The following is a 23,950-nucleotide window of genomic DNA, read 5'->3' as shown; positions in this document are numbered from 1 at the left end:
TCTTTTTTCTCTACCTCTCACAACACACTTCATTTTTTGAACAGGTTAAAAAAAAAAAACTTAAAGCCAAAATTAGAAAATTACTCCCTACTTTTCCAAAGTCAATTTTGTAGTTTAATATTATCATGCACTTTGTGAGGAGTCCTTTTATACTGGGAAAGTTTATGTAATTTTGAAAAGAAGTTTCTTGAAATGGAAATAATGTTCATGATTTCAAGTGTTGCTGTTTTTATAATACAGATAAATCATGCTGATGGTATCACCATCTCCTGAAAAAAAAAGGTGGGGGATGAATGATTGACATATTTAATGACCAGGAAAATGCAAATTAAAACCACAGTGAGATACAATTCTCAACACAGCAGATTGGCAAAAACTAAGTCTGACAATGTAAAATGTTAGCAAGAATGTGGAGCAACAGAAACCAACACATCGCTAGAAGGAGTGTAACTGGTCAGCCCAGTAGAGAGGGTAGTTTTCTTATAGAGGCTCAGCTGGCTTCACATATCACATAAATATACAATAATTCTGAAGATACATAGAATTAAATAAAATCCACACTAGTTATATGTTTTATCTATTTTATATTATAAAAGATGTAACAGAAATTTCTACAAATGCAATTTTAAAAAATAAGTGGCTAATCAAAATTAACAACTTGTATGCATATTAGAAGATATTAAAGTAATTAGGTAATCAGTTTTAGATGATATATCTTCCACTCTCCACAGTGGGCCTCAGTATGTGATTTTTTTAAGTAATATTCAGAATAGAAAAATGATTTTAAAATCCTAAAATTATATAAGATATTCTGCTATGAAGTCTCTAAACTTATTATTATGTCACATAGAAGTTTTTAAAAAACAACAGTTAGAGCAAGAAGACTGTAACCAAGCAAGACATAGCTTCTTCCTGCAAAACTACTCTATATCAACCTCGTACTAAATCACTGGAGCAGGCAACTAGGGGTAAAGATATCCAAACAATTCACCAACATTGGACTCCAGAGCTTCCAAGCAGTCATAACACCCATCTCTATTTTAATGTGCAGGGTACCAAGAAAATATACCCAAAACACCAATGACAAAAGACTCTAATGCCTTTAATGGCTTTGCTCTTGTCAACTGGGAAGAATACCATCAGAGTTGCATGGTAGAGATTTTACATATACAGAACCTGAGGCAATAAGCAGTTAAGCAATGCACCCAAGGCCACAGGCAATAAGTGACTGAGCCTGGATACTAACAGACGACTGCTTAATTTTCTGAATCCACACTGTGTACTCAGATTTTATATGGCACGTGGTCTGAATCTTAATTAGAAAAACTTGAACCAACTTTGGTCCAGATCCACAGTAGCTAGCAAAAACAGCTGGAATAAAATTTTCTCTGTTGTTTTTTGTCTTATGCTCCTAAATTTAGTCCCAATAGAAGTCTTAAGGCCCTTAAAAATTCATTCTGATTGATTCCATTGTAGGACATAGAGTGACATACTGAGGAACAGAACCTGCTTATTAATCTCCTTGACCTGTCATCTCTAACAATCCACCCAAGGTCGCCCTTAGCATTTGATACCATCTTTTCAGATTGGCCTCTTGCATAAAATAGGATCATGACAGCTTGTAAATTTCCTAGCCACAAATTCCTTAAATTCAACTGAGATAAAAGCAGATGAGAAATAATTCTTATAATCCATATTTTTGCAAGTAACTGGCTTAGAGGTGTACTTGTTGCAGTAATAATCTGAGACAATACCATCTCCTTAAAGCCATCATGAGAAGGAATTACCACAATTAAAATAATCTTCCATGGGTTGATCATGCAAAAATCAATACATCTTTGCCAAGGTTTCTTAATAAATTCCCAAAGAAAGGGTCATGGGTCATGACAGGAAGCCTGAGCTCTATTCCTGTCTCCTCTAACAGTCAACTAAGGGCTCAGGACACTGGCTCTGGATCAGTATGTGGTACAGCAGAAGCCTTGGTTAGGTGTAGGGATGGGTATCATGTGCTTTCGAGAAGTCAAAAGGTGGAAAAGGGTGGCGAACAGAGGTAGCATTTGAAAAAAAAGGCCAAATCAGAAAGGTGAGAGGCGCTTGTAAAAAGCAGTCAATCAGGAATTCCCTGGCAGTCCAGTGATTGGGACTCTGCGCTTTCACTGCCAAGGGCACGGGTTCGATCCCTGGTCAGGGAACTAGGATCCCACAAGCCCTGCGGAACGACCAAATAAATAAACAAACGGCAAACATTAAAAAAAAAAAAAGCAGTCAATCAGAGGGGCAATTAAGAGAGGAACAATCTAGGTACACTGTATCAAGAAGACTGGGACATTCACAGCATTTGGTGGGAGGCAGAGAATGGTGGAAAGCAACTCCTGAAACAAATTCCTGTGATGAGAAACTGGGATACTACTCCCCTTGGGCGGGGGTGGTGAGGAGCATCTTAAAGATGCTGGAAAAAAAGATTTTATAGTTTTTTTTTCTTTTACAGTATAAGGACGAATTATAAGCCTTTAGACATAGATTCTAATGTACTGTCATAGAGACAATTTCTGGTTGTGGTGCGGCAATGTGGCCTTATACTATTACAATCATACCTGGCTGATATTAGGTACTCAGTGTATATTTGTGAAGTGGAATTTAAGGAATGGCATGCTTTTTGATAAGAACCAATGCTATTTTCCTCACAGACAGTATCTGTCATGGGCAGATGATTCAGATTGATGCCTTATAAATAGCATGAATTCCTTAGGAAATTTCTCCACAAGCCCCTCCCTTCACACTAAATTCAAGATATTAGCCAAATCCTGCAGTGCTAAGTACATATATAAATCAAGTCAGGATTCTACTGACACTAAACTTGAAGAGAGAACAGTAACACAATCTGGCTTTGCAGCAGCAGGCAGTCCATGACTTTGACTTTCAACCTTGGCGTTCTAAGTCGTCAGACAAGCATACAGTAGACGGTGTCATACCAATTACTCCAGCATTGCATGTGCTAGGTTAGCCTTTAACAGAGGTACTAAATGAGCCTTGCGATCTGTTTAAATTGTAAAGGAATTGAGGTAATAATGGAACTAAGCGATTCTTCAGATAATAAGAATGATGGCTATCATTTACAAGAGCCTACCATGGACCCAGTATCTGGGTCAGGTGTTTTACATTCATATAATATTCACAACAGCCAGGCAAAGTGAATATGACTGGCCCCATTATACACACAAGGAACCTGAGGCGAAAAGGCAACTAACTTATATCGTGTAAGTAATTTACCAATAACTGTGCTAGAGTGTGAATAACTCAGAGATGCTTGAGTCTAAAACTTGGGCATTTTTTTACCATACTATGTTACTTTGAAGAGTTAGCCATTTGTGCTCCGGGCCACTGCCCATGTTGTTAAATGCAGCTCCAAAACCATAAAGCGATCTGTCAGTGGTAATAAACAATAGTTTACGTTCAACTTAATGTACTAGAACAGAGTCAGAAGTTAATACTGTTTGTCATTCTTCTTGTTGGCCAGCTCAACACCACAGTCACATTTTTTTCCAGTCTATAATTAAATATATTAGCAAAGGTTGACTTCCGTAGAAGGAAAACAGAACAATCAAGTAAGCCTCCCAAAAGCTTGAAGCTCTTGCTTCATGAAGAGTAGGCACACCACGAATTGCAAATATCTTTCCCCACGTGCAGCCCATTTCACAGAAAAGATGAAATGACCAAAGAAAGTGAAGCTAGAATCCCAATTTGATTTTATTTTCCAAAAACAGAAGGATGATATGCAAGTACAATGTGTGATTTCCTCATATATTCCCCTGAGTTAAACCTCTCATGATCACGGTCATATAGGAAGTTCTTGGGAAATGTGAAAAACGCTGGATGTGATGACAGAAGTCCTGAATTCCCTATCCCCTGCTACTGTTTAGCTCCAAAATTCTGGCCCATTTAATTTTTCTAAGCCTCAGTTTCTTCACTTTGTTAAATGAGGATAATGATTCCTACCTTTCACAGCAGTAAGGATGAATTGAGATAGTGTAGGTTGAAGCATTTTAGAAATCATCACGTTCCACACAAATATACCCCCACATTCAGAAGACAGAACAGGCATCAGACTAAAAGTATTAGGAGCTCTCCAACTCCCAAGTTCTGCCCACAAGGCTTGACTTACTTCCTGTCTTGAGTTCTGTGATATTTCCCTATATGTTATTTCTGGGATGTTATCCCTCACCCCACTTATTATTTCTGATTGCTTCAGTGGGTGTCTGTCCCCAGCAATCAAACAAACCCATGACTAAAGCAACAAATGCCCCCAAAGGACTTCCCCTCTAGCCAAACAGGAAAGAGCTGATGGACCAATAAATCACTGTTATGGTTATTAACTCCAATGCCTTACTTACAGTTCACCTATAGTTTCCAAAAAGTTTCACAGCAATTTATTCTAGGATAATTTGCTTGCTTATATACTCCAGAGCTCCAGATCTTTGCTTGGAAACAGGTGTACATCTCTTACTCTACAATGGATATATGCAATTATAAGATCTTCAGAGAATAATTCTATCTCTGCCTTAAAATTTTTCAATATCTCTCAAATATCACGGGAAATCTGTTAACAATTTCCTCCAGTTAAATCCTAATGATGTAAACAGATTTTCTTGGTAGGTTTAGGTACTAAGCAGTTGTGATGTTTTTCAAACCTTTCATCTTTAAAGAAACTATCCATGTTGTACACTCACAACCCAGCTTCCAGAAATATCAACTGTGTGGTCCATGTCAAAGTTGTCTCACAACTTTGGTAAAGGGCATTATGAAAAGATGTTGTTGAATAGCTCATTACTCATTGTTTACACACCACAAGAGAGGCTGCAGGTAGTGGTTCTCAAGAACACAAATTGTGGCTCCAAACATTCTGGGTTCAAACCCTGGCTCTCCAACTTATTAGCAGTGTGATCGTGGGGAGGTTGCTTAACCTCTCTGTACCTCAGTTACTTCAACTGTGCAATAGATTGACAATAGACCTACCTTACAAAATTGTTGCGTGAACTATGTAAAGTGCTTAAGACAATACCTGGCAAACAGTAAGTGTCTTATAAATGTTAGCTCTTACTACTTTTATTACTTTGCCTTCACAGGCATTAATGGGTTATGCTGCATGCAGTGAAGTTTCCTGAGTCATTGTGTCCCAAACTCTCCAAACATGATACAATTCCTGGGATCTGTGCTTGTAAATAATCAACAACTCCTCATGTCAATGGATGTAAATTGCTAACACACCTTCTGAAAGGCATTCTAACAGATTTTTGAACTTCCTATTCTGTCAAGGAGCCATCTTCTTTCATGGGCAGGACTATTACAACCTTGAATACGTGAACAAGACATGAGTACGATCCTTAATATCTCCCATAGTAGTAAAAGTGTGCGGTCTTGACAGTTAGACAACCTGGGCTTGGATCCTGGCTCTGCCATTTACTAGCTGTGTAAACCTTGGCAACTTACTAAACCTCCCAAAATCCAGTTTCTTCACATGTAAAATGTGGAAAGTAATGATATCTATCTCACAGAGCTTTGTGAGGATTAAATGAAATAACTAAATCTTAGCATAGTGCCTAGAATATAGCATATTAATTTTTCTTTGGTTTGCTTAGTCCAGTTGAAAATGAGTTCTTTGCCTGTGTGTTAATTGAAAAATTCTATTAGCAGTTGATACTTTAAGGACTATAAAATGCAAGGATGAAGTTTTACTAGCAGAAGTCTTTTCTTGTGCCATTATCTTGTGTCAGATTTACTCCACATGAAGAGGCATTTTGGGAAGATTTTATTATAAACCTTACAATATAGAATAATCCTGGAGCATTTGTCTAACAAATATATAGAAATATGTTGAAAATGTGACTGACCTCTGAAAAGAATCATCAATGCTTTCTTTCTACTTAAATTTCTTGTCTGTTTTCATAATGTAAGAATTGGGGTGAGAACTTCAGAATGATAAAGTCATAGAGTTAGAAGGTTAGAGGATGTCTAGAGGAAGGCTGTTAACTGCCCCCATTCAAGTCAGGCAGACATGACTTAAACATGGTTTGTCTTTGGCAAAGCTGAACTAGTCTGGTCACCGTTGGTTCCTTGGTAGCTTTTCTTTACTCTTCTCAGTCCTTGAACCTATCTTGGTCCCATTATTGTTCTTACCAAATGGTCAATTCATTTCTGTTCATGTTAACTGCTAATTAACTTGTTCACAGCTGATGGGCTCTCAGAGATGTTTGGAGATTCTTACAGTTGGAAAAACCAGAAACAGTGACGGAAATTAAGCTATAATAGTAGAATTATAGGTTGTGAAGTTGTTAGTTTGGGGGAAAGATCATTGCCTGATATTTTTTGCCCACTGTTCCTCTGTCTAGGGCCTATCTTGTTCCTGTGGACTCATTAATGTCCTTAGATTGGAATAATTATGCAGAAAAACTTTCTTTGATTTCTGATTTGGAGACAAAGAGACTCAGATCCTATTACATGATAGTTGGCTATCTCCTCTATTGCAGTTAATGGGAAGAACCAGAATGCAATCCTGAACCCAAATCATTTCTTTCCTAAAGATATCACCCAATGACAATACCAAGGAATGGCTTATCTCAGCCTTCCCAAAGATATGTAAAGATAATGTGTAGCTATACAAATAGAGCTCTATTACAAGTCCCCTAGACTATATTGCCAGCCAGGTGGCAGTCCTGAGCCCCTCCTGTAACATTCTGGAGCAGCCACTGGTAACACCATGAGTGGCTCAGACATGAGGCTTATTCAAAACTAAGCATGCCTTGTTACAAAACTATTAATTTTACAACTCATATGCAGTATTGTTTTGTTAGGTTTCTGCTCTTCGATTCCGTAATTAAGATGAAATTTTAGAGCTTGAAGACTCTCAGAAATCATTTTCCCAGCTCTCTCATGTTACATATGAAGGTTCTAAGGTGCACAGAGAGCAGGGCATCTGCCCAAGTTCCCAAGGGTGATGAGTGCAGGGCAGCACAGATCTGTGTCCCTCTCCTGCTCATAGGTCTTCTATGGTTCTTTGCCTTCAAAGTGAAGGTAACTAGGAATAACAAGTCTCTCGAATAATCTGGCCCCACTTTCCTATCCATTGCTTGGACTCCTTGTTGCCTCATAAACATTCTCTGTGGGAAATGACTAAGAGTGGAATTAGATCCATTATGAGGCAGATTCAATCATCTAGGTGGAAGAAAATGGGGACTTGGAGTAGGGTTGTGGCAGTGGGGATGGAGAAAAATGGATGGACTTGAGAAGGACTTTCTGATAGACTGAGGATGGTGGGTGAATAAAGGAAGGAATCAAAGATGACAGCTAGGTGTCTCGCTTGGATAACTGAGGATAAGGAAGATAAGATAGGGACAGGAGAATGTTGCAGGTCAAGGTGGTGACAGGGTGCTCTTAGTGTTTCAGATATGACAATCTATTTGAGAGATGGCATGGTATATGGGAGAGGAGGAACAACTCTTTCCTCCTTCTTTGGATTTCATGAGGAGAGATCTCCCTTAAGCTCGCCAGCCTTTGTACCGTCTCCTTGCTCCTCCCCAAGGAGGTAGGGTGAGTTACTTTATTAGGGTACTAGGGAGACTAATTGGGCATGCATCGCCAACCCCTTCTTCCTCTTAATCTTCTGCCCACAGGAAGCATGGCTCTGCTGTGCTCCTCAATGCTGTACATTTCAAAGGGATGGGCCTCTCTTGTGGGGAGGACTGTAGGCGTCCAGCTTTTTCTATATCTGGGAGTGTAGGGCTATTTAATTTTGGAGGTATTATAAGCTCATACTCCAGCACCTGCTTAGTAAGTTGTAAATGTGATATTTTGATGTCCCATTTCCTCTTTTGTCTTATTTCTCATCTCAGTCAGATCAGGGTAGGAAAGAGAGATGCTGTTTACTGGGTCTTCTCAAAGCCAAGAGTAGAAGAAACAGTGACAGAGGAATAGAGAATCCTAAGTCTAACACTTATGGCCATGTGGTCTCAGGAAAAGGCCTCAGTGCTTGTTTCCTAATCTAAAAAAGGGAGAAGATGACATGCACTCCCCCCTTCTCATCAGATTATTATGAAGATCACATGAGATAATTCTGAAAAAATACCAGGCTCAATTAGTATTCAAATATAGGAAACATTACTTTTAGTTCCAAATGCACTGACTAAGGAACTTAAAGATGGAATTTCTGCAAAGAGAACACCAAAAAATGGACAAATTAGTATTTCTCTTATAATAATAATTATTATAGATATCTTATTATATATGTCTCCTTAGGCAAACAGTGGTTTATCAAAGGTGACAGGCATGGAGGAAAAGAAAGGAAAAAAAAGTAGTCTAATGCTCATTTAGTCAAATTTTCCTATTTCAAATATTGAAAAACTGCCCTATTCTTTAGCTTTGTACATTTATACAGAATTTGAGAATTGGAAACACATTCTAATGAATGGCTTCCTTTATCAAGGATGGGAAAAAAATTATCTTTCATAAAGCTGGAATGACAATTTAAAAAAAAACACTTCCACACACAAGCCAGGCATTACGTTCTGCTAGAAAGAAGGAAGCAAGATACAGATGTTAAGGTTCAATGTGGTTTTCAGTCAAGAGAAAACATCAACTCTAGGAAACAGTGTCACACAGCTTATAAAGTTTGGTGGACCTTCCCTGGGATGGATTGTCACAGAAGGGCAGCAGCAAGTCCTGTGGCTAAATTTTACAAATGATTAAGCAAGTTTCAGAGTGTTAGTACACTGGGGGAGAAGCAATATAATAACAGAGGTAATTAAATCCCACATGCTTCCTAGTGGATTCAGGAGGATGGAAAATATTTCTTTTCTGCCTACAAAAGGAAAAGGAAAAAAAGAAAAAAAAAAAAAAAAACCCTGAAGGGGACATTCACCAGCAGGAACTTTAGGTTAACAGAGGCAAAACCTCAAATAATCAATCAGCCTGAGAATTACTGGCATGGTAACTTCTGTGTCACTGTTGCTAAGAATTCCTGGTGGATACTAGGCTAAGAGAAATACCAAAGAAATAATATTTATCATTGTTCTCACTTTAATAAAAGCCTGGGTATTGTATACCAAGTGTTTAAATATCAATTTCCCTGTCACTTGTTCTACTTAGAATGTACAATACTTCAGGAGCAAGGTCTTTTTCACATTGCAAGGCATTGACTACAGGAACTAAATTACAACCATGAGCCACATGGGTTAACAGTTTGAAATGTAATTAAAATGTGTGTGTTTTAAAAGAAAGACAAATATTCCATGTACCCAGTTTTAAAATTTAAAAGAGATATACTAATCACAGGCCACATGGACGTAAAAAAGAAACTTAATTGTTTTCTGAGGTAGGTCTATGAGATTTTAAACTTTGATTTGGAAATTATATCTAAAACTTATTTTCATGTTATATCTGCTTTATGTTCAAGTCAGTAATATCATAGAGGGCAAGAAGAAGACATGGAAAAGAGAAGAGAGAATAAGGAAAAAGAGATATAGCCAATTCAAAGGATGGCTCGGGGAGAATAGGATAGGGAGGGGGAAAAGAGAGGGAAATTTGGGAGGGACAAAGGGAAGCAGTTACACAAAGGAAGACAGGTGTGGAATGTCAGAAAAGAGGAAATGGAAAGCATAAGACAAAGAAATGCGAGATGAAAGGAAAAAAGAGGAAGACAGAGGAAAAGGAAGGAGGTTGGGGCAAGTCAGTGGTTCGGAGGATTCTGAACTATGTTAGGTAAATGCACTGTTGACAGTATCATTCCATTGAACTTTGAAGTGATGACAATTGTGATAACTGTCTGTGGGAATGTCATTTAACAGTTTAACACAATTGGTCACAGATGACTTTAGAAGAATTACATACTTCTCAAAGGATTGAATCTTTTCTAAGGTAATGATAGATAATGCAAATTAAAATATCTAGAGTCCAAAAAAGAATCTGACAATCTTGGAGGATGCTTCCTGGAAACAAGTACAGACTAGAGAAACATAAATATTAATACTTCTGGTTCTTGGGGGAGAAATGGAAATGGTGGTAGTGGTAATGCATTGCTTTCATCAAAGGCTTGGTGCCAGGCTCTCTACATGCATGAATTTGGTTTAAATTACCACTCTGAAATCAGAGAGCTCCCAGTCTGACCCTTTATACTCTCCCTAGCGAATCACCTGCCTTGCCTAAAAGACATCACTATTGCCATTTAAATACATATGAAAAGCAGACCATATCCTCTTTGTTCCAACGCTGCCGTTATTAACTACATAATCACTATTTTCTCAAAGCCCTGGGACCGCTGTCATAGTTGGTATCCTTTTTCTCTTTCATTTATCCTCCCAACTCTGATAATTGCTCTTTTTTACTGATAATAGATGAAATGCTTGGTTCCTTGTGCCTTCATCTCTCTAACTTTCAGAGCCTGGACTACTAGAGCCCTGTACGTGACCACTTGACCTGGGAACCCAACCCTTCCCTCTGCTTAGGACAATGAAAGGACCCTTGGCCTATAAGTAGCCTAGTTCAGCATTATTAGCTAAACCCCTGGTCTTAATCTGACCTGTAACCTCGTACTAGTACCTAGGCCACTTGCCCTTGTGACCAAATTCTCAATTACATTCCTTTTTCTCACTTATTTACACAACAAGTATCTGTTGAGTACCCAACTACTACGAGCTAGGCATTGGGCCACACACAGGGTGCTACAAAGCTGAGAAAGTCATAGCATCTGCCCTCAAGGAGCTCACAGCTTAATGGAGAGAAAGACAGGTGAGCCAAAATTGAAATTACCAAAAATTGAATAAATAGCAAGCGCCATATGGGCAAAGTGCTATGGAAGTAGGTGGGAAAAAATCTTTCATGGGGAGGTTGCCATCCTCATTGTTTATTCTTAAAGTCAAAGTATAGGTGCCACCCCAAAATGGCTTTATGGATGAGCATCCAGTGTAGTCACAGTGCCCCATGTTGAGAAGACCCCCTTCCTGTCCCGCAACTTGCAGTTTAAGTTGAATTTGTTTTGTAGGTTAAGTCAGATGGAGCATGCTCCAGGGGCTCACACACCATCCAGCTTCCTGATGGTTTCTCAGCCTCCCACTCCCTGCCCCAGCCCCATGACCTCTACTTCCTCTATCCAGGGTTGCAACAGGGTCTGGTTGACGGGTGATGTGATGGGGGCGGGTGCCCACATTCTGATGTTGCTCTCCATTCCCAGTGAGGTCACGAGCATGGATATTGGGAAGGTCAAGAGCCCTGAAGTGTCTCAGGGTGAAACAACGTGCTGGCTGTCCCCACCAGGTGGATAGCATCTCGGCATGCTCAGTAAGCAACTCTGCCGTGGCCTCTCACCCAACCATGATCCAGGGACAGAGAGCATGTTCTGGCACAGAGACTGCAATCTGGTGGCTGGCCTGGGGAGACTGAATTCCCTGATCTCTGCCAAGACCCCAATTTTGATTTTTCTCTGGGTCCCACAAATTATGTAGCCAGGTTTGGCCCCACTCCTTGACCTTTTAACCCTCAGACCTTTGAGCTTAGAGGCAACAACCTCCTTAGCAAACTTCCTGCCTGCAGAGTCCTATTCTTGAATCCATTCTCAACAATCCTATTCTTTTTTTTTTTTTTTTTTGCAGTATGTGGGCCTCTCACTGTTGTGGCCTCTCCCGTTGTGGAGCACAGGCTCCGGACGCACAGGCTCAGCGGCCATGGCTCACGGGCCCAGCCGCTCCGCAGCATGTGGCATCTTCCCGGACGGGGGCACGAACCCGTGTCCCCTGCATCGGCAGGCGGACTCTCAACCACTGCGCCACCAGGGAAGCCCAACAATCCTATTCTTGAATCCATTCTCAACAATGTCAAATAAAACAGCAAGAATCTTCTCCCCCTGTCTCTCAGATCCCTTTTCCAAAGCCCAGCTGATTTTCCCTCTCTAATCTTGCTGTGGGCAATTAATCATGTACATGAGTCCCAGCCTGTGAAAACCAGGAGGATCCGCTAGAGGAGACAGCTCCCCACTTGAAGGTCCTGCACTTTGAGCTGCATGAATGAGTTAGATGGGATCTGAGGCTGGGAGCCACTTTGGGACAAGGCTACACTATATTTTGCAGCCTTTCTGAAGTGAGGTATGGTTACCTGCCTGAGTTCTAGAGTCTAGAAAATCAATGAAATGGGAGCAGAAAATGATATGTGCCATTTCCAGACCTGACCCACCCACAAAGTCCTCCTGCTTCATTTGTCCATTTCTTTCTCCCATCATATGCTGACAAGATGTTGACGCTGAGGGCAACCTTGGAAGCCCCATGTTGAAGGTGTGAAGACCTAGGAAGGAAAGAAACCCTTCTTGGAGGAGAGCTACCCATCAAATAGGAAGACTTTGCTGAGCTTAGGAAGAGTGAAAAGTAAGCTTCTGTTGTGTTACCACTGTGCGCCACCGAGCTTAGGAGGTGTATCTATTAAAGCAACTACAGTTACTCTATTAATTAATATATATGTAGAAATTTCAGAAAAATAAATAGAAAACACAAAAGAGAAGAGAAAAATAAGCCCACCACTCTGAGATCACCTCTATTAATGTTTTGGCTTATCATCTTACAGCCTTTCCGCAGGCGCTATTGCAATTATTTTTCACTGAGTCCTCAAAAGGTTACAAACAGAATGTTAAACTTTTCATATATAATTTTATTTAATTCTAAGAACAACCTTTTAAGATAGGAATCAATATTCCCACTTTAGGACTGCAGAAACTAACAACGGGAGAAGTGAAATATGACATAACTTTTAGGTGGTAGAACTGGGAATTGAATCCAGTCTGTCTGATTGTAAACTCAACCCCTTACCTCATGCTTTTGTTGTTATTGTTAAGAAAACTGGGATGCTATTGTTTTCTAAATATGCTTTGTTCACTTAATAGTTTGTGAGCAATTTCCTCTGATTAAATATTCCATTTTATATGTATCATAGTCTATTTATCCAACCTTCTAGTTGGATGTTTGGGTTGATATGTTTACACTATTATAAATAAGACTGTGGTGAGTATTCATATAGACAAATCTTTGCACATACCCATAAAAATTTCCTTAGGGCGATCTGGAATTGCTACATCAAAAGTTGTAAATAAAAAAAAAAAAAAAAAAAAAAAAAAAAAGTTGTAAATATTCCTAAGGCAGTACATGATTATTGCCAAATCGTTCTACATCAGCGGTTTCTAAAAAGGGGAGGAATTGCCTGCAGAGGACAACTGACAGTGTCTGGAGACATTATTAATTGTCAGGACTGGGCAGGCATCTAGTGAGTAGAGGCCAAGGATGCTGTTAAACATCCTTCTATGCACAGATCAGCCCCTCTTTCCCCCAACAAAGAATTATCCAGTCTAAAATGTCAATAGTGCCACTGTTGAGACACCCGAGCTGACATAATGGTCCCATCAGTGTATGTCACTCCTGAGATGAAATAAAGGCTGTAATAAGGGCTCTTCTCTTCATTCAAATATAATTTACAAAGAACCTACTACATGCCCTATATGCCAAATATTGTGGTAGGTGCTCAGGTAGCAATCAAGGAGGAGGCTCAGATCAACAGCCACAAGTAAAGAGAGGAGGTGACTTGGAAGTAAATTTTGGCTTCACTTGCTAGAGAGAAAGCACATCTATTTCATTTTATATTTTCATATCTTTCATATCATTTTGCATCAAATTATTTCCATATAATTCTGCATTAAATTATACAACATCACAAGGTTGCTACAAGAAGCAATTAATAGTGTTATATTCTTATTGACACATACATGAATGCTTGATCCTGATTATTTTGAGGCAACCTCTAAACAATAATTTTGGCTGTTTCCATTTAGAGAAGAGCTAACACCTATCCTTCTCAAACTCTTCCAAAATATAGCAGAGAGAGGAACACTGCCAAATTCATTCCACGAGGCCACCATCACTCTGATACCAAAACCAGACAAAGATGTCACAAAAAAAGAAAACTACAGGCCAATATCACTGATGAATACAGATGTAAAAATCCTCAACAAAATACTAGCAAACAAAATCCAAAAGCACATTAAAAGATCTTACACCATGATCAAGTGGGGCTTATCCCAGGAATGCAGGGGTTCTTCAATATACACAAATCAATCAATGGGATACACCATATTAACAAACTGAAGGAGAAAAACCATATGATCATCTCAACAGATGCAGAAAAAGCTTTCGAGAAAATTCAACACCCATTTATGATAAAAACTCTCCAGAGTGTAGGCATAGAGGGAACCTACCTCAACATAATAAAGGCACTATATGACAAACCCACAGCCAACATCGTTCTCAATGGTGAAAAACTGAAACCATTTCCTCTAAGACCAGGAACAAGACATGGTTGCCCACTCTCACTGCTATTATTCAACATAGTTTGGGAAGTTTTAGCCACAGCAATCAGAGAAGAAAAAGAAATAAAAGGCATCCAAATTGAAAAAGAAGAAGTAATAAAACTGTCATTGTTTGCAGATGACATGACACTATACATAGAGAATCCTAAAGATGCTACCAGAAAACTACTAGAGCTAATCAATGAATTTGGTAAAGTAGCAGGATATAAAATTAATGCACAGAAATCTCTTATATTCCTATACACTAATGATGAAAAATCTGAAAGAAAAATTAAGGAAACACTCCCATTTACCACTGCAACAAAAAGAATAAAATACCTAGGAATAAACTTGCCTAAGGAGACAAAAGACCGATATGCAGAAAACTATAAGACACTGATGAAAGAAATTAAAAATGATCCAAACAGATGGAGAGATATACCATGTTCTTGGATTGGAAGAATCAACATTGTGAAAATGACTCTACTACCCAAAGCAATCTACAGATTCAATGCAATCCCTACCAAACTACCAATGGCATTTTTCACAGAAGTAGAACAAAAAATTTCACAATTTGTATGGAAACACAAAAGACCCTGAATAGCCAAAGCAATCTTGAGAAAGAAACACAGAGCTGGAGGAATCAGGCTCCCTGACTTCCAACTATACTACAAAGCTACAGTAATCAAAACAGTATGGTACTGGCACAAAAATAGAAATATAGATCAATGCAACAGGAAAGAAAGCGCAGAGATAAAAAACCAAGCACGTATGGTCACCTTATCTTTGATAAAGGAGGCAAGAATATACAATGGAGAAAAGACAGCCTCTTCAATAAGTGGTGTTGAGAAAACTGGACAGTTACATGTAAAGGAATGAAATTAGAACACTCCCTAACATCATATACAAGAATAAACTCAAAATGGATTAAAGACCTAAATGTAAGGTCGGACACTATAAAACTCTTAGAGGAAAACATAGGCAGAACAGTCGATGACTTAAATCACAGCAACATCCTTTTTGACCCACCTCCTAGAGAAATGGAAATAAAAACAAAAATAAACAAATGGGACCTAATGAAACTTAAAAGCTTTTGCACAGCAAAGCAAACCATAAACAAGACAAAAAGACAACCCTCAGAATGGGAGAAAATATTTGCAAATGAAGCAACTGACAAAGGATTAATCTCCAAAATTTACAAGCAGCTCATGCAGCTCAATATCAAAAAAAACCAAACAACCCAATCTAAAAATGGGCCAAAGACCTAAGTATACATTTCTCCGAAGATGATATACAAATTTCCAACAAACACATGAAAGGGTGCTCAACATCCCTAATCATTAGAGAAATGCATATCAAAACTACAATGAGGTATCACCTCACAGCAGTCAGAATGGCCATCAAAAAATCTACAAAAATAGGGCTTCCCTGGTGGCGCAGTGGTTGAGAGTCAACCTGCCGATGCAGGGGACACGGGTTCGTGCCCCAGTCCGGGAAGATCCCACATGCTGTGGAGCGGCTGGGCCCGTGAGCCATGGCTGCTGAGCCTGTGCGTCCGGAGCCTGTGCTCCACAGCAGGAGGGGCCGTAGCAGTGAGAGGCCTGCGTACCACAAAAAAAAAAAAATCTACAAAATATAAATGCTGGATAGGGTGTGGAGAAGAGGAACACTCTTACACTGTTGGTGGGAACGTAAATTGATAAAGCCACTTTGGAGAACAGTATTAGTTCTAAAAATAGAACTATGATATGACCCAGCAATCCCACTACTGGGCATATACCCTGAGAAAAGCATAATTCAAAAAGAGTCATGTATCACAGTGTTCATTGCAGCACTATTATAGTAGCCAGGACATGGAAGCAACCTAAGTGTCCATCGACAGATGAATGGATAAAGAAGATGTGGCACATATATACAATGGAATATTACTCAGCCATAAAAAGAAACGAAATTGAGTTATTTGTAGTGAGGTGGATGGACACAGAGTCTGTCATACCAAGTGAAGTCAGAAAGAGAAAAACAAATACTGTATGCTAACACATATATATGGAATCTAAAAAAAAAAAGGTTCTGATAAACCTAGGGGCAGGACAGGAATAAAGATGCAGACGTAGAGAATGGACTTGAGGACATGGGGAGGGGGACGGGTAAGCTGGGACAAAGTGAGAGAGCCACCTTACATTTCTTACTTTACCCTTTTAAATATGCTTTCCAATTATCTCATTAGAATCAAATGATTAGATCCTTACAAAATACCATATGGGCTAGACGTGTCTGAACATATCATCCTTATGTTATAGCTGAAAAAACTAAGGCAGAATTGAGAATAGAGTCCAAGGTTCCTGTTTACAAGTCTAGAACATGTTCTCTTACACTCTGATGTTGTTTACAGTTTAACAAAGCGATTAGTGATCTAAGATTTTAATTCTCAAACAAATGGGCTTAATCAGGCATTGCAGGGAAGAGGTTCCATAAATTAGACCAATGTCATTTCTTCCCTGTATGTGTCTTTGGCCCAGGTTACCTCCTATAGGGTTTCTTCTGGGAAATAGAATGCCAGGAATAAACAGAACTACTTGGAGAGAATAAGACAGTCAAATACCACTACAGCATTTCTGAACTTGTTTTTGATAGATTTCAATCACTATGCTCTACAGACTGATGAAATTTAGTGTTCAGTGAAGGCTATTACTACCTGACTTGGGCTTCCTATACTTACATCCCTGGTGAGTAAACTAATATCCCTGGTGACTCTGGATAGTCCCCATTTGTCTCTCCAGGTGCACTTGCCACCTTTCACTGCCCTGTTTTGTGCCAGAAGGCTGACTCCTATGACCTACTGCACCAGGGCTCCCTTTGCCCTCTTGGCCTCAAGCAAGGCTGGGTTCAACCAATGAGTGGCACTGGCAGGAGATAGAGGGTGTGAGGAGGGTAATGTTTCCCTGGCTCTCTCTCATCCAGGTCATGGTTTGCCAGTGTCTGAGTTCCTCTCTCCCAGGGCCACAGCTCTGGCTCTCCCACAGCTGTAACTCTCTCTCAGAGCCTCTGAGAGAGAGGCTCTGGTAGTTGCACTCTCCTCTTCAGATCTAGGAGTGGCAGTTAATTTCTACATAGCAAGACTAGCTATACTGTTTACCCTTAAATACCTTATTATTTCTTCTGGGAGGTGGGCGGAGGAGGAGGTATAGCAAACAGCCAAATTTGTTGGCGATTACTATAAGGATCAGAGGGAAAAGAGATAGCTCTCACTTGGACATGCTCAATGCATATCTAATAACTACATCTTGGAAAGAGTAGGATATAAAGGCAACCATCTCAGAAGTTAAAATTTTTATGAGACCTTTTGAGAGTATATGAAGCATAAGATATATAATCAAGAAACCTGAAAATTCAATGTTTCTGAAAGGTTGGTCAATATAATAATAGGGCTTCATAAGCCCATTATAAATAAGTATAAGTTTGGTCAATATAATCTCCCATATCTGAAAATATTTTCAAAGAAAAAATCCTAACATCTTCAAGGTCTAATGCTGGAAGGGGTGTCTTACCTTCAATAAGTTATACTGTATGAATGAAGTAGTCATGAGAAAACTAGAAATTTCAGTTAGCCGGAACAGTCATGCTTCATCCAATACTTTTGCCTAGAAGAAGCTGGCAGTGGGCTGTTGCTAGTTGTTACCATTTGGTCAGCGACAGCCTACTTTCTCTATAATATGGTCTCCACATGAAATGGAGTAAAAGAAAAAAACAAACAGAAAAACAGTGGAAGGGCTGAGGAGATGAGAGTCCAGCAATTAACATAAAGATCAATTAATGCAGGGCTTCCCTGGTGGCACAGTGGTTGAGAATCCACCTGCCAATGCAGGGGACGCAGGTTTGAGCCCTGGTCCAGGAAGATCCCACATGCTGTGGAGCAACTAAGCCCATGCACCACAACTACTGAGCCTGTGCTCTAGAGCCCGCGAGCCACAACTACTGAAGCCTGTGCGTCTAGAGCCCATGCTCCGCAACAAGAGAAGCCACCACAATGAGAAGCCTGCGCACCGCAACAAAGAGTAGTCCCCACTCGCCACAACTAGAGAAAGCCAGTGTGCAGCAACAAGACCCAACGCAGCCAAAAATAAATAAATAAAATAAATTTTTAAAAGAAAGATCAATTAATGCAGAAAAGCAGTTCAGATAATTCACCAGTTATCTGGGCTTTATAAGTTCTATTTTTAAAAATTTATAAAATAAGGTCCAAATAATTAAAAGATGTGTTCATGAAATGAATTTCCTTGTTTAACTGTCTATATTAGCTGAATAATATTAGCTATATTGGCTGAATAGGCTGAACTTTCTGCTTAGAGGTGGTTGAACCGACCACATACGGAGGTATCAGTGGTGATTACTCAATTGAATAGAAAACCTTGCATTAAGCCCTATACTGCAGCGAAAAATGAGAAGTCATGACCTTGAGTTCACAGTCAAGTAGTCATTTATATACCCAAATACTTATAATATTAAGAAAATAGAAAGGAGCATATTTAAAGCATTACAGAAGTTCAAAAGAAGGAGAGATTATATCCAGTTTAGGTGGGATGTGGCAAGGATCACCAAGAGTTTCATGAAGATGGGCTTTAAAGGATGAGAGGATTTAAACTGGCAGAGAAAAGGAGAAAGCAAAGGGACAGACCTGAATGTACACCCAACAGTTAATGGTCAGCAGAGGTCACAACAAGAGTGGCCGGGCATGAAGGTTCTGCAATCCGAAGACCTCAGCTTGAATCACAGCTCCCTCACTTACCAGCTGAGTGACTTTGAGCAAATTACTTAACCTGTCAAGCCTTAGTTTCTCCTTCCTTAAAATGGGGGTGGCAATAAGCTACCTATGGGGACTGTTGAGAGGATTAAAAGAGGCAATGCTTGCTGAAGAGCTAATGCCAGGCTCGTAGTTAGTGCTCCATAAATAGAGTTATTGTTAATCAACAGTGGAGCTTCCATTTCCCTTCTATCATGTTTACATTTTTTAAAACTTGATACCCTAAAGAGGTATCTCAAAGGTTCCTCATTTTTTTCACTCAGGTGAAAAAGATCTTTTGAACTAAATTTGCAACAGCCTAAAGCTATGTTTTAGGAAAGGAAACAATTTATCATGAATATGTGAAACCACTGTTCAGCCGCTGAAACAACCAATTAATAAGAAACTCTTGGAATTATAGAAAATACACATTTTTTATGCCAGGAAAACATCTTTACTATTTTAATCCTAAAAATAAATAAATTTAGCCTGAATGCCTGTGAATGATCAGAAACCAAAGTTTCTCCTAAAATATTAGAAATCCAACCCACCCTTTTATGACTAAACTGTTTCTGTGATTCAAATTCCACTTTCCAAAAGAATGTGGTTAAATGCAAACTACCCTTAAAATAAGTGACTAAAGTAGCAAGTAGTGGACCTCAAGGATCTTGTTGACTTTCCATAAAACAACTCAAAGCTATTTCAGAGGGAAGCTTCATATGACTCTTCAACACTATACAAAACATGAAACACTAACTTCCAAATTAAGCCAGCCTTGTAAATAAATGGGTAACCCAAACCTCAGGAACCAAAATAAATTGGTCAGATTAGTAAACATTTAGATTATGGGCTGGGAAAAAATTAAGTTAACCTTAAATTACCTCCCCATGATTCTGTAGGAACTGTACTTTTCTATAATCTATCCTCATGTTCAAAGCAGCAAATGCAATTTGTCACTGTGTTTCTTATGATCATGTGTCTGTCAGGAAGAGGGGCTGAAACAGCAAATGTTTCCTGCTTCAAACACAAAATCGATTCAGGTTCTGGGCTAGTGAACATGGTTGTGGGCTTGAGGGAATTTTTAAAACACTATGTGCAAAGCTGAAATGAGATTTCATGAAACTCCTTTGTAATTCTTGTGTTGGAGTGGAAGCAACATCTGCCTTTTAAGCAAATCTCAGCAATTCAATCACAGGACTATAGACCCATGTCGGTCATCGCTGGCTTATCAGGGAATAAGCATATTCACCACTGAACCTTTTACATACATGAAATTAATCCCTTCTGAGACCAAACACTTTTAAATATATTTATTTCAATGGAAATCATTCTAAAATAAAATAAAAATGAAGTTCAGTGAAAATAAGTTATTAAATATCATTATATTAATATTTTATATATAATAGCAGTATAGTACAATGCATTCTTTTTTTTAATATAAATTTATTTATTTTGGCTGCACTGGGTCTTCGTGTGCGGGCTTCTCATTATGGAGCACGGGCTCCAGGCGCACGGGCTCAGTAGTTGTGGCTCACGGGTCTAGTTGCTCCGCGGCATGTGGGATCCGCCCGGACCAGGGATCAAACCCGTGTCCCCTGCATTGGCAGGTGGATTCTTAACCACTGCACCACCAGGGAAGTCCCAGTGCAATGCATTCTTAAATATAACTTCCAGTATAATTTTTTGTTTGGTTTTTCATCTCTTCTCTTCAAGGAGAAGCAATCAGCTCTCCTTTCTTAATATCATGAGAAGGCAGAGCAAGATCTGAATGAACAAAGATGGAGAAAGAGGAGTCCTGGCAGAAAGGATGAAAAACACAGAAATAGAAAAGCATTATCCAGCCATTGAAAATGGCATGGAATTTAATTAGAATGGAGCTGAGGCCATGTGAAAGCAGTAGACACTAGGCTGGAATAAAATTGAACTTTTCCACCTAAGACTCACTATGACTCAGAATCAGGGCCGGCTTCTTCGGCATGTAACCAGTGCAGTTGCACAGGGGCTCCCTGCTTGAGGTTTAATGCTGTGCTGTGTGAAATTCTCAATAATTTTATCCTTGAACTTGTGCTTTGTAAATGAAGTCCAACAGAACAACAGTGTATGAGCCCAGAGCTTGGAGCCTTGGCTCACACTCAGTCTCCCCTCCCACTGCCTGCCCAGGACTGGTTCTTGGCCACGGATTCCTGCTGCCTGGTACCCTGGGCCCCGCCCAGCCTACCCCCTTGTCAGCCCTTCCCTGAGACCAAGAGCCACAAGCAGGTCAAAACTGTTGAGAGTGAGGCCCAACTGATCTGCCATTGCCCTCTGCTCCAGGCTGGGGCCTGGGTGGGAGTGGGGGGAGGGTCAGGCACGTGCCCCATACCATCATGAAGAGGAGCAAGGCTGTGCTCATCCCCACCCAGAGCTGGCAGCACTATGGCACACTCAGCAGGCAACTCAGCAAAGGCCTCTCACTCACACCCAATCCAGGTACTGAGAATTTCTCAGCATGGAGGTTGAAATCACTTGGGGGGGTCACACATCTGCTGTGGGTTGGAGCAGCAGACCCTTGGGAAGGGAAAATTGACTTCTCCACCTCCAGCCAGGCTCCTGCTTAATCATTTTTCACTGAGCTCCACAAATTATGTAGCTGGCTCTACTTAGAATCTCTACTCATCCAGCTTTTCTTCCTATTTTTAACGATGGCTTTACCCTTCTCCATATTTCTCAGGTGTAGAATCTCTGAGTCATCACTGACTTCCCTCCCTCCTTGCCCAAATTCACACCTGCAGGACAACCCCATCTGTCCTCTGCTGTCTATTCCTACTGTTCGTGCTTTAGTTCAGTAGTTCATCTGGCTCCACCAGTCCATCATAATAGATTCCTAATTATTTTCACAACTTTGAGCCTCCCCTTGTTCAATCCATTTAGCCACTGCCACCAGGTTACCCAAAACCCCACTCTGACCATGGTAAAAGGTTCTCAAGGGCTCCCTGTGGCTTACTGCTAGTGAAGCTCGAATTCTTTAGTCAGGCACTCAAGGTTCTTTCTTCTTTTGCCCCCATCCAATTTTTGCATACCCATTCTATAGCATATGCAATACTTTGGCCAAATTAAACCACTCACTCTCCCCTATACATATTTTGGGTTGCTCATTATTGTGTTTCTGCTGAAGCCATTTTGCTGTACCTGGATGCCTTCCCCTACTCCACAGCTATCTCCAACAGTGAAACCTAACCCTCTTCCCAGCTTGACTGACACCTCCTCCATGAAGTCTTCTATAATGATCCAAGTCACAATGTGACTCCATTTTCCTCTGTGACTAATGCCATTTAGTTTGTGTCATTTATTTATCAATTTATCAATAGTACAGCTTGACATTAGTTGTTTGTGAACAGTATAAAACCTTGTACTTGGAAGAACTTGGAAGTACCTAGAAGGCAAGAAGCATGTCCTCTTACTTTTGTACACCCATAGGGCCCTTACCCGGGGCTTAGGTATAATGGGCACTCAGTGTATGTTTGTTGGAAACAATGAATAAATGAATCTGTTGTGCAAATAGATCAGGTTTTCTGAAAGCCTGGCACACCTGTAACCCTTCTGCGTCATCCCCTTTCCTCCTCTCAGCTCACCTAACAAAACATCCTGGCTGCTTTTCAAACCAAAAGCCCATCAAACACCTGTATCATCATTATCAACCCTAACAAAAATATCTCACACTTTTTATTAATGTTTAAAGTTCTGTATTCTGAATGCTTAGAATAACCTCAAAGAGAACACCTGTTACTTGAGTGCTCTTATTTTCAACCTCTTGAGGGCTATTTTTTCATTACTATATTAAAGTGGGTTGTTTAATAACTTATAACAGGGAAAAAAGGTAGATTGCAGTCACTATGATACTGGATACGTAGAATAAATTTTTTTTCACTTGCAATTCTTTATTTGTCCCCTAATTTCAAGTCTGATTTTTAGGACTAATTGAGGAAAGTGATGAAAAATAATGAAATAAACTGAGGAGGTTTTTTTGCTGTCAAAACTTTTATTCGACTTTAGGAGTTCATTAGTCTGCTCTTGACTTCAGGATGCCATGTTTATTATAATTTTGTAAGTGTTTTCAATGCCTTTCTCTCACCCATATTCTGAACCTCTAAGAGGATCATCAATCTTATTTATCAAATAATTAAATTTTTAAACCCCATGTGATAAGTTCTTCAAAGTTCATCTCCTGAAGAAAAAAAAAGCATACTAGTTGACCCTGAGCAAGAAACACCTTAAAAATATAGTAGTTAATAAAGAATCAGGGAGGATGGTTATATTTTTACATGGAAACTTCAAGATGTTTATGTATACTATCAGAATTACAACAATATTGTGATAAAAGAACATGCACTTGGAAGGTCATCAGTTTTCATTAAGAGAAATCTATAACAGCAGGAAATGGAGAGGAGAAGGGAAAACACTAGAACTTGGGAAGGATGCAACATTAATACAACTCTATAAAAAGTTTTATATTGCATGAGTTCTAAAAGGAACAAAATGTAGAACTTTTGATAGGATAGGATATGGTCAAGTATTATCAATCACATTTAGAGGAATCTTAAGCAGAAGGTGGAAGAGTAGCTATTTCTGTATTCCTTGAATGTAAACTTGGTTCTAAAATATTTAATTTAAGGGTGAAGTATTGCTTAGGGAAAGATAAGGCTGGTCAGGATGTGCTGAGTTCCTATCTCAGCCCCAGATAAAGAGAAAAAAAGTGGAAAATGAGATAAGGAGAAAGAAAAAGAATACTAGCAAACTAGATATCATCATGGTCATCATAAACTGTT

At 39.5% G+C, this 23,950-nt stretch overlaps 1 protein-coding gene across 1 annotated transcript in view; it reads right to left on the bottom strand.

Moving 5' to 3' along the window:
- PDE11A (phosphodiesterase 11A) overlaps nucleotides 1-23,950 on the bottom strand; it is a 454,637-nt gene that overhangs the window by 427,501 nt on the left and 3,186 nt on the right. The window lies entirely within an intron of this gene.

The sequence above is a fragment of the Mesoplodon bidens genome (assembly GCF_964165515.1).
Source record: "Mesoplodon bidens genome assembly, chromosome: 8".
NCBI lineage: Eukaryota > Metazoa > Chordata > Mammalia > Artiodactyla > Ziphiidae > Mesoplodon > Mesoplodon bidens.
Note: the sequence above shows the minus strand (reverse complement) of the source record. Positions and strands in the feature narration are given on the sequence as shown.